Source organism: Microcaecilia unicolor, chromosome 7, assembly GCF_901765095.1.
Source record: "Microcaecilia unicolor chromosome 7, aMicUni1.1, whole genome shotgun sequence".
Classification (NCBI taxonomy): Eukaryota; Metazoa; Chordata; class Amphibia; order Gymnophiona; family Siphonopidae; genus Microcaecilia; species Microcaecilia unicolor.
The window spans coordinates 174,964,211-174,978,708 of NC_044037.1; the positions used below are offsets into that span (position 1 = coordinate 174,964,211).

Sequence of the window (14,498 nt, forward strand, 5' to 3'; positions counted from 1 at the left end):
CGCCATGTGTGACTGCAGTGGAGAGAGTAGGAGCAGAATTTGCTGAACTGTGAGAGAGGCAGACGCCCCAATCTACATGCTAAACCTCGTGGACCTACCTCCCAGAAACGCCACAAGATCATCCCGCAAATTTCTCAACCTGCACTTCCCCAGCTGTAAAGGACTAAAATACAAGCTGATGCATGCCACTACCTTCTCTTACATAAGCACGCAGCTATGGAATGCACTACCTACAGACCTGAAAACAATCAACGAAACAACTATCTTTCGCAAATCTCTGAAGACTTATCTCTTCAACAAGGCCTACAATGAGAACCTATAGCCTCACTAATCCACCTCACCAACCCACTCAGTTATGAAAGCCCACCTTCTATAATTACCCTAATCACTCCCTTCCTTCTTCTTTCCTCCCTTACTAAATCTCTGCACAATACTAACTGTATCTGATATCCTGGAATGTCAATGTTAACAAAACTATGTAAGCCACATTGAGCCTGCAAATAGGTGGGAAAATGTGGGATACAAATGCAATAAATAAATAAAGCAGCGTATTTGGATTTTGAAGGTGCCTTCTTCCCTACCCAACTGTTAGTTGACAACAAAGGCTGAGGAGATTCATATAAGTTTGCCTTCATATTAAAGTCCCTAATTTTAAGGATATGTGGTAGCATACTGGCACATTTAGGACAGTTAGTGCCCAGATATCTATACATTCCGCATGTGGATCTATTTTCGACAACTTATTTTGGCAGAAAGTGCATCTTTTAAAACCCTGCTTCTTTGATGACATGCTGAACAATAGCGAGGCTAAGTCAAATTCTGAAAGTATAGGTGTGAGAGAAATTGTGAACAAAAATCTAAAAATTCCCTGACAGGACAAACTGGTTCAAAGGTCTGACCATGACTATGGAAAAGGAAAAACTGATGGAAGGCGGGGTTTACTGTATGTTCAGTAGGGTGGGAATTCCCACACATGCATGTAAAGTTTTTTTAGACGCTTCACAGCTTTGATACTGGTTCAAGTCGATCCGTCACCGTGACGTAATTCAGTTGTGTGGCTACAAGATTACTCTGTCCAGGGAGAAAGAATAAATCACAAAATAGTACATTCCACACTAAATGTAATCTCTCTCTCTTTTGCGAGTTCATTCTCCAGATCAAATTACAGATCCAAAAATCTGCCCAAAACATACTAAAACAGCAACTGATATTTGTTGACCAAGTTATCCTGGCCAATTTCAATGTTATAGCTTCAAAGAAATACAACAGTGAAGAAAAAAAAGAAAAACTTTCAATGAAATGCTTTCAAATGTAAATAGCTTTAGAAAACTGTCTCTGCACACTCCCAATCTGTGTGAATGTGATAGGGGGAAACACAATAGATACAGGAACCGACATAATTCACAATGCCAACTATCAGGAGAGTCTCTTCCTCTTCAAAGCTTATTCTCTTTGTTACTTCTTCACATATTTTATCTGCTTGATTTTCAACATCTAACCTCTTCCATACAGAGGGTTCGTCGGCTTTTGACAAATAAATCCAAAGTGCATATAAAAGAATCATGTGTACAACTGCTTTCAAAACATAAGGAAAGAAGTGGAAAAACAAACTAAAACATCAAGTCTTATTGTTCTATTATTAGCATTGTACTGTATGACAGAATAAGGCAACTGCCCAACAGTGATCCCGGACCAAATACTAATGGTATAGAACTCATGCTTAAAAGCAGCATATTAAACAGAAATGAATAATAATTTCTACTTCTACCTAAGTAAGAGTATGCTGACTTACTATTCTTGAAGAGCAAAGGATCCACGACTGGCATGGTGACTGGAGCTGCCAGAAATGTCACGGCCCAGGTTACCATGGAATCCTGTTATAATGACCAGACTAGACACGCTTTGTTTTGAAGTTCCTGCTGGCTGCACTGTACAACACACTTGGGCAATTTGAGTCAGAGGAATTTATGATGCAAATTCCGTATGGTGAATTAATAAAAGGTAGCACAACACACTATCATGTGAAAGAGCTGAGGTAAACTTTGAGACCACTCCTCTTGTTATGACTGACATCAAAATGAAAAACTGGCATACACACAGACTGGAAATCAATGTGGCCAAGAATACAACGCCTTGGGGTCCCCAGTGAAAAACAAATGCATTAGCATTGTTTGCTCTTTCTGAGCCTCTAGCCAAGTCCCTGCTGCATTTACAATCCCATCCTCTGGAAGACTTTCAGAAAGACAGCTCAGTTGCCAAGTATGACTGCGGAAGATTCCATTTTTAGAGAACAAGCATTTACAAATAAACTTGCAGTTTTTCTAGGAAACCCTAATGTGCTGACCCTATCCTTGCAAACTACAAACCTGAAGCTGCAATAACCATTTCCTTTAGGGATAAGCATAATAACTGAAAAATCTCACATGCAATGAACTTATTCTGACAGGAAAGACAATACCAGCAGCAGTTATGTGAATACTGTATGTATGCCTGTCTTCTCTTATATTTATTATATGTAACCAACTCCACCTAAAGCTGGTGGTGAGAGACACCCCAGAACATTTATTTTTCAGCATATATTTTTCCTCTCTGTCCACACTGCCTTCTTCACAAAGACTGGGTGCACCAAACAACCCTTTGTTAAAAGTCGGTGTGCCTTGAAATTGAAAAAGTTGCTCAAAACTACTCCTAGGTGCTGTAGCAGTTCTGATGAGATGTCTAATCAGAATTTACAGATGTTTCCATCAGATCTATGAAAGACAATTCTCTTCACCCCACTGCAATCAAGATGAACTGCGTGCAAACTTAGATTGTGAGCCTTCCTGGGGGACAGAGAAATATCCAATGTAACTCACCTTGACCTACTACTGAAAAAGGTATAAGCAAAAATCCAAATCCAAATCAATAAATAAATAAATGTAGGACAACACTAATGTGCCTAAGATCCCAGACAGGGCCTATGGCACGCAGGGTGGCTACTTATTTATATAGCAGTTCCTCACAAAAGGGAGCTCAGGAAAGAAGCAAACCTTGGGCTTTTAGGAGATGTGGTCCTTTAGGATTCTCATTTGACCTTATACTTCATAACGTAAGTGAAAATAATTAAGAATCTAAAACCAAAAGGCACTCTCAGAGCTTCTTGGGGGGGGGGGGGGGGGAAACAAACAAACAAACACCTGAGCTTTAACTGAGCACACGCACAAGATCCCATGTCTTTGTTCTCTCAGCTAACCCCTCAGTCTATGTTTTTCAATTCAGGACACTTTTTGAGAGCAGTGGTCTCGCGACAGTCAGTCAATCTCTTGCAGCAGGATATCCAATACAACTTAAACTCTACATCTTGGATATTGCATTCATACTTTTTGAAGTGTCTTGAATTACTGCTTGCCCTGAGCTCAGATTTGGAAAAAATTGGCAGCGGATGAGTGCATCTCTGTAACACAGATGTGGCTGTAACAGAATATAGGTAGTCCTTCTCCAGATCTTGTCACAGGAACATCTCTACCACAGACCCAACGAAGGCTTGTTTTCCGAAACACGGACCACATAGGGTCCCAATAAATTTATTCTGACGCTCTTATTTCTTGTTTGAGCTATTCGGATTTGAGACATTTAGTGCAAAATGTTCAAAGTCTGACTTAGATGTCATATTGAAAATGCTCCTCCACCTAACTTTGTAAGTCTGTGAGCTTTGAAAATGAGCACCTTAGTGCTGAATATCAATACTAAGTTACTATTTTTCTCTGACCTAAATCTGCCCTTGTTTCCAACTCTGGGCAAGTCACTTAACCCTCCATTGCCCCAGGTACAAACAAGTACCTGTATATAATATGTAAGCCGCATTGAACCTGCCATGAGTGGGAAAGCATGGGATACAAATGTAATAAAAAATAAATTAATTAATTAAAAAAAAATTCCCTTTTAAGCTCCTAAATTTAGAAATTTAATGAAATTCTGAACATGCATTTAGGCACTACACCCTAGTAAAATTTTAAAGGGACCAATTTAAGCGACTAATACAGGAGTATAAGCCCACTGAACATCGATCTCATAATTAATTAGCTACTTCTTACGTTCTAAACACGCCCAGGTTTAGAAATATGTGGTTGCAACATATCTTCCGAAAACCCTTATAAGCATTGTTTTAAAATGTCTGGGTCCTATGTCAACATCTGCTTGTTTTGTGGTAAAATGTTCCCTAGGCATGTAAAAGACTATCAAGCTCATTTTCAAAGCACTTAGCCTCCCAAAGTTCCATAGAAACCTATGGAACTTAGCCTCCCAAAGTGCTTTGAAAATATGCCTGTATATAAAATTCAAGTTCTCATTTATTACATCTTCTTGTGACATCCCTCAACTCACAGTGAGTATCAATGGCCAAAGGGTCCATTTGGCCAGTGTAAGATGTACAAATCAGGGATTCAAAAAGGTTAGATTTTCCTCCAAGCATGATGACAGAAAATGCTTAAAAAAAAAAAAAAAAAAGGGGCAAAGCAGCTGCACAGCTCAAAAGTACTCACGAACATGGCATTCCTACTAAAATAAACCAGTACAGATCTACCAGATTTCATAGTCAGCACAGAGCCATTCAAAACAGCATCCTGTTGACGATGAGCCTGCACAGCTTTCTGCGTGCTTCTTTCAGAGTTGGCGAATATGGACAGAATGTCTCCGTGCTGGTCAGAAGGTGAGCCTGAGGAGATCTGAAGGGCAATTCTATAACTAGGTGCCTGTGTGCATAAATGCGCAAAAAAGTAAGGGCCCTAAGCACCGTTCTACAAGCACTATAGTGTGTAAGAGAAAGGGAGGCATGCACACATGTGCAGCATAGGACAGAAATGAGCAGTGCTCCCAGTTATGCGCATGACTTACAGAAAACTTAGGGGTATATTTACTAAGGTGCGGTAGCATTTCTAATTCACCCTTAAATTTAAGGCACGTTAAACACTAACGCGCCTATATGTTTCTATGGGCGATTTAGCGTTTAACGTGTATAAACTATTTACGTGCGTTAAAAATGCTAACGCACCCATGGAGGGGCATAATCGAACGGGGCACCCAAGTTTTCCTGAGGACGTTCTAGCAGGACGTCCCGGCAAAGGGGCGGGGAAACCCGTATTATCGAAGCAAGATGGGCGCCCATCTTTCGTTTCGATAATATGGTCAGGGATGCCCAAATCTGGAAATTTAGGTCAACCTTAGAGATGGTCATCCTTAGAGATGGTCGTCCCCGGTTTTCGGCGATAATGGAAACCGAGGACGCCCATCTCAGAAACAACCAAATCCAAGCCATTTGGTCGTTCGTGGAGCCAGCATTCGTAGTGCACTGGTCCACCTCACATGCCAGGACACCAACCAGGTACCCTAGGGGGCAGTGCAGTGGATTTCAGAAATTGCTTCGAGGTGCATAGCTCCCTTAACTTGGGTGCTGAGCCCCCCCAAAACCCACTACTGTACAACACTACCATAGCCCTAAGGGGTGAAGGGGGGCACCTACATGGGAAAATTAGGTTCTTACCTTGGTATTTTTCTTTCCTTTAGTCTTAGCAGATGAATCCATTACAAATGGGTTGTGTCCACCTACCAGCAGGGGGAGATAGAGAGAACTGAAAAACCATAGTGCCTCTTGGCCAGCTAGCTCCATCTGCCTCTCAGTATTTGAAGCTTCCAAAGCAGTGTTACACCGCAAAGTAGAATAACATGAACTTTCCTCACAGTGAACGAACGCTCCAGAACAGGAGCAGTAATTCAAAGGAGGGACGAACTCAACCTCTTGTAACAGAACAGAAAGCCTGAAGACTGTTTTCCAACTTCTCCCAATCAGGGAACATATCTACAGGAAAAACTGAACCCAAAACAGCATCAATCAATCAATCAGGGCGGGCTCATGGATTCATCTGCTATGACTAAAGGAAAGAAAATTACCAAGGTAAGAACCTAATTTTCCCCTCCTTGTCATCAAGCAGATGAATCCATTACGAATGGGATGTATCAAAGCAATCCCTAGATAGGGTGGGAACAGGCCACACCACGCGCCAGCACTTGTGCTCCAAAATGTGCATCCCTCCTGGCAGCCACATCCAGCCTGTAATGTTGGGCAAATGAGAGTTTAGAAGCCCATGTCGCTGCACTGCATATCTCTTGGAGAGAGTGCTCCAGTTTCAGCCCAAGAAAAGGAAATCGCTCTTGTGGAATGTGCCTTAAGGGCTTCAGGCGGAGGCCGGCCAGACAGCAGATATGCTGAAAAAAATAGCTTTTAGACGCTGGAGACCCTCTGCGAGGACCTGACAACAAAACAAAAAGGTGATCAGAGGTCCTGAAAGCATTTGACAAGCGCAGATACTGCAACAGAGCCCTTCGCACATCTAGAAGGTGCAAATGCAGAAATGGGTCTCGACAGGACAGCGCCTGGAGCTCAGACACTCATCTCACCGAAGTAATGGCCACCAAAAAGACCGTCTTTAGGGTCACATCCTTCTCCGAAGCTCGCCTAAGCGTCTCGAAGGGCGAACACTGAAGGGCCTTTAAAACTAACCCCAGGATGAGACACATTAGAGACTGGCTGACAGACAACCACAACTTTTCAGCTACTAGTTTAGAGATGGCAATGTTCCCAACTGTGCACCTGGGATGGGCACTACATGCACCTAGTAAGGCGCTTCCTGGGAAGATGGGGAGGAGCCCTCTGGTAACCTCAGCGAGGGCGGCATGGAGATGGCTCTGCAAGAGATATCGCTTCGACTGGAGAGTGACACCCTTTTTGCCTTTGTTTCATAACCCTGACTTCCCAGAGGGCACCTCCTCAAAGACTTTTGGTCGCTGGAGACAACTGGGGATCAAATATATCTATCAGTTGGTCACGGAGGAGGGTAAGACCCGACCATTTTTAGAACTACAAAAGGAATTTAAGCTCCGAGAGTCGGATCGCTTTGCCTATCTTCAGGCTCAACACTACATCAGAGCCCTAGGCTGGCTGAATTTAAGCGAGGATGTACAGGATATATTGAGTTCTGATTTGACTTTGGGGGCCCAAACAGCAGTGCCTTTAAAATATCACCACAGATCCTTACAAGACTCGACAGAGAATATAGACTTTCGCACCAGTGCTCAACGTTGGGCTAGAGATTTACTGTCAGAAGTAACGGAAGAGATTCTGTGCAATTTCCTTTCATCCATCCATAGAGCTTCCATTTTTACCCGGCACTGGGAAATGCAGTATAAATTCGCTCTCAGACTGTACATCTCACCAGACAGAGCAATGAAGGCAGGCATTGGAGGAGTGGGCACCTGCCCGTGGTGTCATCAGAGTCAAGCCACACTTGGCCACATGTTTTGGTACTGCCCGCACGTTTTACAGCTGTGGACACAAATTTTACGAGAGATCAAGAAATATTGGGGACGTACAGTCCAGAGACATCCTCTGATGCTTTTTCAGGTCTATAAGTATGTTAAACCGACCCTTCCAGGCTTCTTGTCTTTCCTACAGAGAGCGATTCTGATGGGAAAGAAAGTCCTTTTACAACATTGGCGAGCTGATAGAGCCCCAACAGTTGGTACTTGGAGAATACAAATGATTGAACTCCTCAAGCTAGAAAGACGCGGCCTTTTGGATTTGTCCTCTGAGGAGGGCAAGAGGTTTCAAAGAATATGGGAGAAATTTTGGGACACTCTGCAACCCCTTGCAAGGAGCAGAATTCTAAACTAGACGTGTTTGGCTTTGAGTTCCGACTGGACTTGATGATTGAGCAGCATGTGTTTGGGGAAGGGATCGGGGGGGGGGGGGGAATTAGGTTGGGAGGTTGGGATTTAGAAAGAGATGGGGGGGCGGGAGAGTAGTAATAGTTGAGGGACAAGGGAGCAATAAAGAACAACCTGGATTCTTCTGCAATCAGCCTATTGGTGACGTTCAGTGCTTTCACTATATCCCTGCAATATTTGGGTTGTTTTGGTTGGTTCACATGTTTAACAGAATTATGCACAAATGTTTAGCTAAACCAGAAGGATGGGAGAGTTGGGTTGGTTGGGGGGGTGGGGGGAAAAAAACAGAAAATCAGTTGACGTTGGAAGAAATGTTGATAGTTACTTGTTGTATTAGTGCCGTAGTTGGTAGAATTGTGTTTGTATCACATTTTGCATACTATGTCAATAAACAGATTTAAACATAAAACTAACCCCAGGTTCCACGCCAGACACAGAGCCCGCACAGGAGGACGGAGCCGAAGCACCCCTCTAAGAAACCGTGCCACCTCCGGATTAGCAGCCAGGGAGAGGCCAGCCACCTTCCCCTGAAACATGCTAAGGCTGCAACTTGAACACGCAGGGAATTATGGGTCAAGCCTTTTTGTAAACCATCCTGCAAAAAGTCAAGTATCGGCGAGTCAGAAGCCCGCATGGGTGTAATTGCTTTAGCAGCACACCAAGCCTCAAACTAGCGCCAAATCCGAGCATAGGCAACGGAAGTGGAACGCTTGCGGGCCTGAAGGCGAGTGGAGATGACCTTGTTGGAATAGCCCTTGTCTCTCAATTGCGCCCTCTCAAGAGCCATGCTGTAAGACCAAAGCGGCAGGCGTCCTCCATGGTTAACGGCCCCTCTGACAACAGGTTCGGTACCAGAGGCAAAGGAAGGGGAGCCTCCACCAGCATCCGCCGGAGGTCCGCATACCACGGCCGCCTGGGTCAATCCGGGGCAATGAGAACCACCTCTCCTTGATGTAGCCGAATCCGCAGGAGTACTCGCCCTATCAAGGGCCCAGGAGGGAACACATACAGGAGGCCCTGAGGCCAGGGTTGAGCCAAGGCATCCAACCCTGCCGAGCAAGGATCTCTCCGTCTGCTGTAAAGCACGGGACTTTGGCATTTGCGCTTGACGCCATAAGATCCGCTACGGGCATCCCCCATATGGCACAGATCTGAAGGAACACTTCGTCTGCCAGTTCCCACTCCGCTGGGTCGATTTGATGCTTAGATAATCGGCTTGCACATTGCTCTGACCTGCAAAGTGAGCTGCTGACAGAAACTGCAGATGTAGCTCGGCCCAGTGGCAAATCTGCGCGGCCAGTGCCCTGCACTGAGTGCCGCCTTGTCGATTTATGTAGGCCACTGCTGTCGTATTGTTCGAAAGAACTCTGACAGCCAGTCCCTCCAGGGTCGTGTGAAAGGCCAGAAGCACCTGGAATATCGCTTTCAACTCCAAGCGATTCATGGACCACTCCGACTCCTCGGGTGTCCAGAGACCCTGGGCATGCCTTCCCTGGCAATGTGCCCCCAGCCCTGCTGGCTGGCATCTGTTACCACCAGGCACCAATCGGGAAGTGTTAGCGGCATTCCTCGCCGTAGCATGCTGTCTGAGAGCCACCACTCCATACTGAGCCGGGCCGCAGGGAGCCACATGAGTCTGCGCTGGTAATCCTGAGATATTGGAGACCATCGTTGAAGCAGGGAATACTGCAGAGGTCTCAGGTGCGCTCTCGCCCATAGCACCACTTCGAAGGTGGCCATCATCGACCCCCAACAGCTGGACTATGTCCCAAGCTCGCGGGCGAGGCATCCTCAGGAGCAGACGGACCTGATTCTGAAGCTTGCACCGCCTTTGCTCAGGTAGAAAGACAAACCCTGAGGCTGTGTCGAACCGGACCCCCAAACATTCTAGAGATTGAGGGGGGGGGGTCAGGTGACATTTGGGTATATTGACGACCCAGCCCAGAAATTGAAGTACTTAGACCACTCTGGCTGTTACATGATGACTCTCTTCTGCAGAGTCCGCTCTGATGAGCCAGTCGTCGAGGTACGGGTGAACCCGGATACCCTCTCGCCTGAGAAAGGCAGCTACTACCACCATTACCTTGGAAAAGGGTCAGGGAGCTGTGGCGAGGCCAAAAGGCAAGTCCCGAAACTGGAAATGTTTTCCCAACATCGCAAACCGGAGAAACCGGTGGTGCGGGGGCCAAATAGGAATGTGCAAGTAAGCTTCTTTCAGGTCCACAGACGTGAGAAACTCTCCTGGCTGTACCGCTGCCATGACGGAGCACAGGGTTTCCATGCAAAAATGCCGCACTCTTAGTGACTTGTTGACTTCCTTTAAGTCGAGTATGGGCCGAAAAGACCCTCCTTTTTGTGGCACCACAAAGTAAATGGAGTAACGACCGTAGCCAATCTCGGCGGGAGGCACAGGGACCACCGCCCTGAGGTGCAACAAGCCTTGCAAGGTCTCCTCTACCGCGGCCCGTTTGACGGCAGAGCCGCATCGGGACTCCACAAACACGTCTCTCATTGGGGCATTGAATTCTAATCTGTAGCCATCTCTGATCAGGTTCAAAACCCACTGATCTGAAGTAATCTTGACCCATTCCTCGAGAAAGAGGGAAAGATGTCCTCCAACTGCAGGAATCGAGGAGTGGGCCGGCGCACCATCATTGAGAGGGTCGCCCATGAACTCCAGGCCTTGAGCCGGCTGCTGTGGAACGTTTGTTCGAGTGAAAGGAGTTCCTCTGCTGAAAGCGGGCACATGAAGTAAACCCAGAACGCCCCGGGCGATACCTTCTAGCTTCACGGAAGCGAGGTCTGGAAGAGGAGGGAACCGCCTGACCCTTGGAAGAAGGCCGCAGCCTATCCTCAGGTAACCGCTGGGGTTTAGTTTCCCCCAGGCCTTTAACAATTTTCTCCAACTCCTCACCAAATAGGAGAAGGCCTTGGAAGGGCAACTCCACCAACCTTTGCTTAGAGGCCATGTCAGCCGCCCAATGCCGTAGCCATAGAAGGCGGCGAGCGGCCACCGTCACAGCCATCTGTTTAGCCAAAGCTCTGACCAGATCATAGAGGGCGTCCGACAAAAATGACAAGGCCGACTCCATCCGCGGTGCCAGCTCTGCAAGGGGCTCTGCTCCACCCCCGGGCTGTTCCACTGCCTGTTGCAACCAAGCGAGGCAGGCTCGAGCAGCATAACAACTGCATACAGATGCCCGTAAGGCTAAGTCTGAAATCTCAAAGGACCGTTTGATTGCTGATTCCAGACGTCGGTCCTGCATGTCCTTCAGGGCGACTCCTCCCTCTACTGGGAGGGTAGTCTTCTTTGTCACAGCCGTAACTAGGGCATCTACTTTAGGCACGGCCAAGCATGCCAAGTGCTCCTCACTAAGAGGGTTTAAGTGCCCAATTGCCCTGGCAACCTTCAAAAGCCCCTCGGGGTCAGCCCATTGAGCCAAAATAAGCTCTTGGATGGAGTCATGCAAAGGAAAGGCTCGAGCAGGCTTCTTAGTACTTGCCATCCTCGGATTACCAGAGGAGGCCTCGCCAAGCACAGGATCTTCAATAGAGAGAGCCTGCAAGGCATCAGAAATAAGCGCTGGCAGCTCCTCGCGGTGGAAAATCCTAACCGCGGTGGGATCATCTGGATCCAGTGGCAATCCGGCACCTTCCTCTGGCTCCTCAGACCACGAAGGTCTGCCAGACCCCTCAGAATCCCTACAGCCCGACCACGGGGGGGGGGGGGGGGGGGGGGGGAAGGGAGGTGCGCCACTCTCTGAAGGGGAATTTACCCTTCTACGCTTGTCCTGCAGCCAACTGTCTGGGGAAAAACCGCCTGACAGCAATCCCGGGCCAGCCTCTACCGGAGGGGAACCAGGTAGCAATGCAGAGTCAGACACCTGCAGCAGAGCCCTCTTTAACATGAACACTTCATGTAAAAGCAACACAAACTCAGGGGAGAAAGGCTCACCCTGGTCTCCCGGTTCCAATCCGGGGCAAGCAGTTCCTCTGGTAGCCTCTATCCGAGACTCCCCTCTGGCCTCAGACCCCTCTGCTCCTGCGGGGTTCGGACCATGCGGCACATCCAAGATGGCGCCTGCTGCCAGCTCCACCGAGCGGAAAGAGACATCGCTCGCCATGCTCGTGCCGGCCCTGACGTCTGAAGAGCACGATTTACAGAGCCCCGCTGCTAATCTGCACTTGCCACAATGTGAACAGCGCTTAACAACCTCCGCAGCCATCGCCGAAAGTGGCGGAAAATTTTTAAATGGCGGATTCACGCCAAAAACACCCCGATCGTGGGCCCTCCATGGAGGAGCTACAAGACGCTCTTACCTCAACAGACCGAGTCCCAGAGCTCCGGTCACGCTGCATAGACAGAAAGCCTCAGAATCGCAGCGCTAACAAGCGCGTCGCTTTTTGTTTTGGGTTTGTTTTTTTTTTTAACACTGTGAGGAAAGTTAGAGGCAACAGCTACAGAGGCACTCCGGAAGTTCAGAAGAGTGGGAAAAGCAGGGAAAGGACAAACCAATGTGCCTGCATCCACATAGAAGAAAGTGGGAAAGGCAGAGACAGGGTAAACCTATATGCCTGCATTCACATAGGGGGAAGGGGAAGGCAGGGAAAGGGCCAACCTATGTGCCTTTAAAGTGGAGCTGCAATAGCCACAACACCCCTGCTACAACTGGCAAAAGCACAGGAGCCACCCCAGGCAGATTCTTGGAAGCAGCTGAATAAGCTGCATCCAACCCTGCTGGGAGATAGAGAATACTGAGAGGCAGATGGAGCTAGCTGTCCAGGAGGCACTGTGGTTTTCAGTGTTCTCTATCTCCCCTTGCTGGTAGGTGGACACAACCCATTCGTAATGGATTCATCTGCTGCTGATGACAAGGAATTCTCCACTGAACAGAAAAAGATTATACTCAAGTGTCAAGACCACAAGGGACGTGATCTAGAACTGATTATATTTCTGTCTCCTGTTCACTATTTTCAGCCATATGGGAGGCATCTATTGGGCCAGTGGAGGCAACAGACCACGTATTGATTTGGCTTAACTTGTAGGGATACAATTTGGAAACAGGGGATCAGCAGTTAAGGGTTATGCAAACTAAATTTCTAAGTGTTAATACAGGACATACAACCCCTTTTGATGCAATGGCATGGTTCGCCATTGAGGTTAATAGGTCAGGCATTCATGTATAGAACGATTGTGATCCCTAAATGGCTGTACAAGCTTCAATTGCTAAATTTCCCTAACTCAGCCCGAGAAAGGCCACAATTAGATAATATTTTGGCCAATTTCCTTTGGAGGGGAAGAATGGAGGAGCCTAGGATTGCTAGATCTAAAATGGTACTGTATTGCAATTAATTTGCATCATAGACTGGATACAAGGTACCTCTCATTACTCTGACTGGGTCTGGAACAGAGATTTTTTTTGTGTAAACAAGATTCTTCTTGCAGTTTTGCTCGTGCTTTTTCACCAGCGTATCTTGTATATCCACCAATCATCAGTCTTTTCAAAGGCTTGATCTGGTTCAGCTCTACCTACTGGCATTTACCACATACAGACTCCTGAGGCGGGCGTTTATCGCCGAAACATGGTTCCATGTCGAGTCTTATCTTCCACTATTAAAGAACATTTTTTATTCCTTACTTTTTCGTCTCCTTAGTCTTTTTAAAAGTGTCTTGTTGATCACGCTACTCTTCTGTTTCTACAGCAGATATGGCAAAATGTAGCACCCTCAAGTACTCTACATGACCAGTCACAACTATTGCCAAAGACAATCGGGACCCATGTTTTAATTAAATCTGCCATATAGACCTGGTGGCAGCTGGGAACCATCATTGATTTCAACACTGAATGTACCCCTTTACTAACAATTAAAGACCTCTCAGACAAGATCCCAGGGAACAAAGCCAGAGCCCCACCCAATGGCACTAAGGAGTGCGACTGAAGACTGCGGAGCCAAGCTCCGTGCTCAACCAGGTACAGTCAAGTGATATGAACCTGGGAGCAGCCGTTAGGTTCAAACACACTGGAGGATTTCTAGATATTTAGGGTCTGATTTATACTTTCACATTCTGTATCTCTGTTTGCTCTTATTCTGGGGATGAGGCCAAATTGTTTTGGCATGGAAAGGCATAATGTGAAAATTCTGAAGATTAAAAAGAAAAAAAAAATGCACACACATTAATATTGCCTCCCACCTCCAATCATAATCTGCAGCATCTGGAGAGAAAGATCACAAGCTGGCTTACAGCTTACATACCAACACCGAATATTACAAAAGATGACAACAAGCCCTTAGGTTAGTGATGTTCATTCTTAATCTACGGCAAATATTGTGCTCAAGTGTGAACTACCAGAAACAACTCCAAAGAACAGATAGTTTTTTTGGACTAAGAACAGATAGCCCCCCCGCAAAAAAAAAAAAAATAAAATAAAAACAGCACAAGTGATTGCTTTGTTGCAATACAACCTGAAATGAAACGTTATAGCACATCTATGCCTTACCTGATAACCATCATTCTTTTAGTCTTGCCAGGCCAGTCCGGAACAGTGGGATTTGCCCTTCTTCCAACAGATGAAAACAGAACATATTTACTCAGCTTCTCTATATATGCTGGTAAAGCCAGACATCTGATGCTATTGCTATAGCTTCCTTTTCTTACAACTTGACTACTCATTGTGTTAACATCGCACATTTATATTTTATCTTTTTTTTTCACGGATATGCGCAAATTATTCTCTAAT

At 46.3% G+C, this 14,498-nt stretch overlaps 1 protein-coding gene across 3 annotated transcripts in view; it reads right to left on the reverse strand.

The window, feature by feature from the left end:
- Window positions 1–14,498, reverse strand: part of LOC115474191 (ras-related protein Rab-5B-like) — a 141,030-nt gene that overhangs the window by 90,569 nt on the left and 35,963 nt on the right. The window contains exon 1 of one of the 3 annotated variants that reach the window (XM_030209550.1): window positions 1,793–1,920. The exons of the other annotated variants lie outside the window; for them this stretch is intronic. The gene's annotated coding sequence lies outside the window, so the exon portion shown is untranslated. Of the gene's footprint in view, window positions 1–1,792; window positions 1,921–14,498 lie in introns of those variants that run through there. 3 annotated transcript variants of the gene reach the window in all.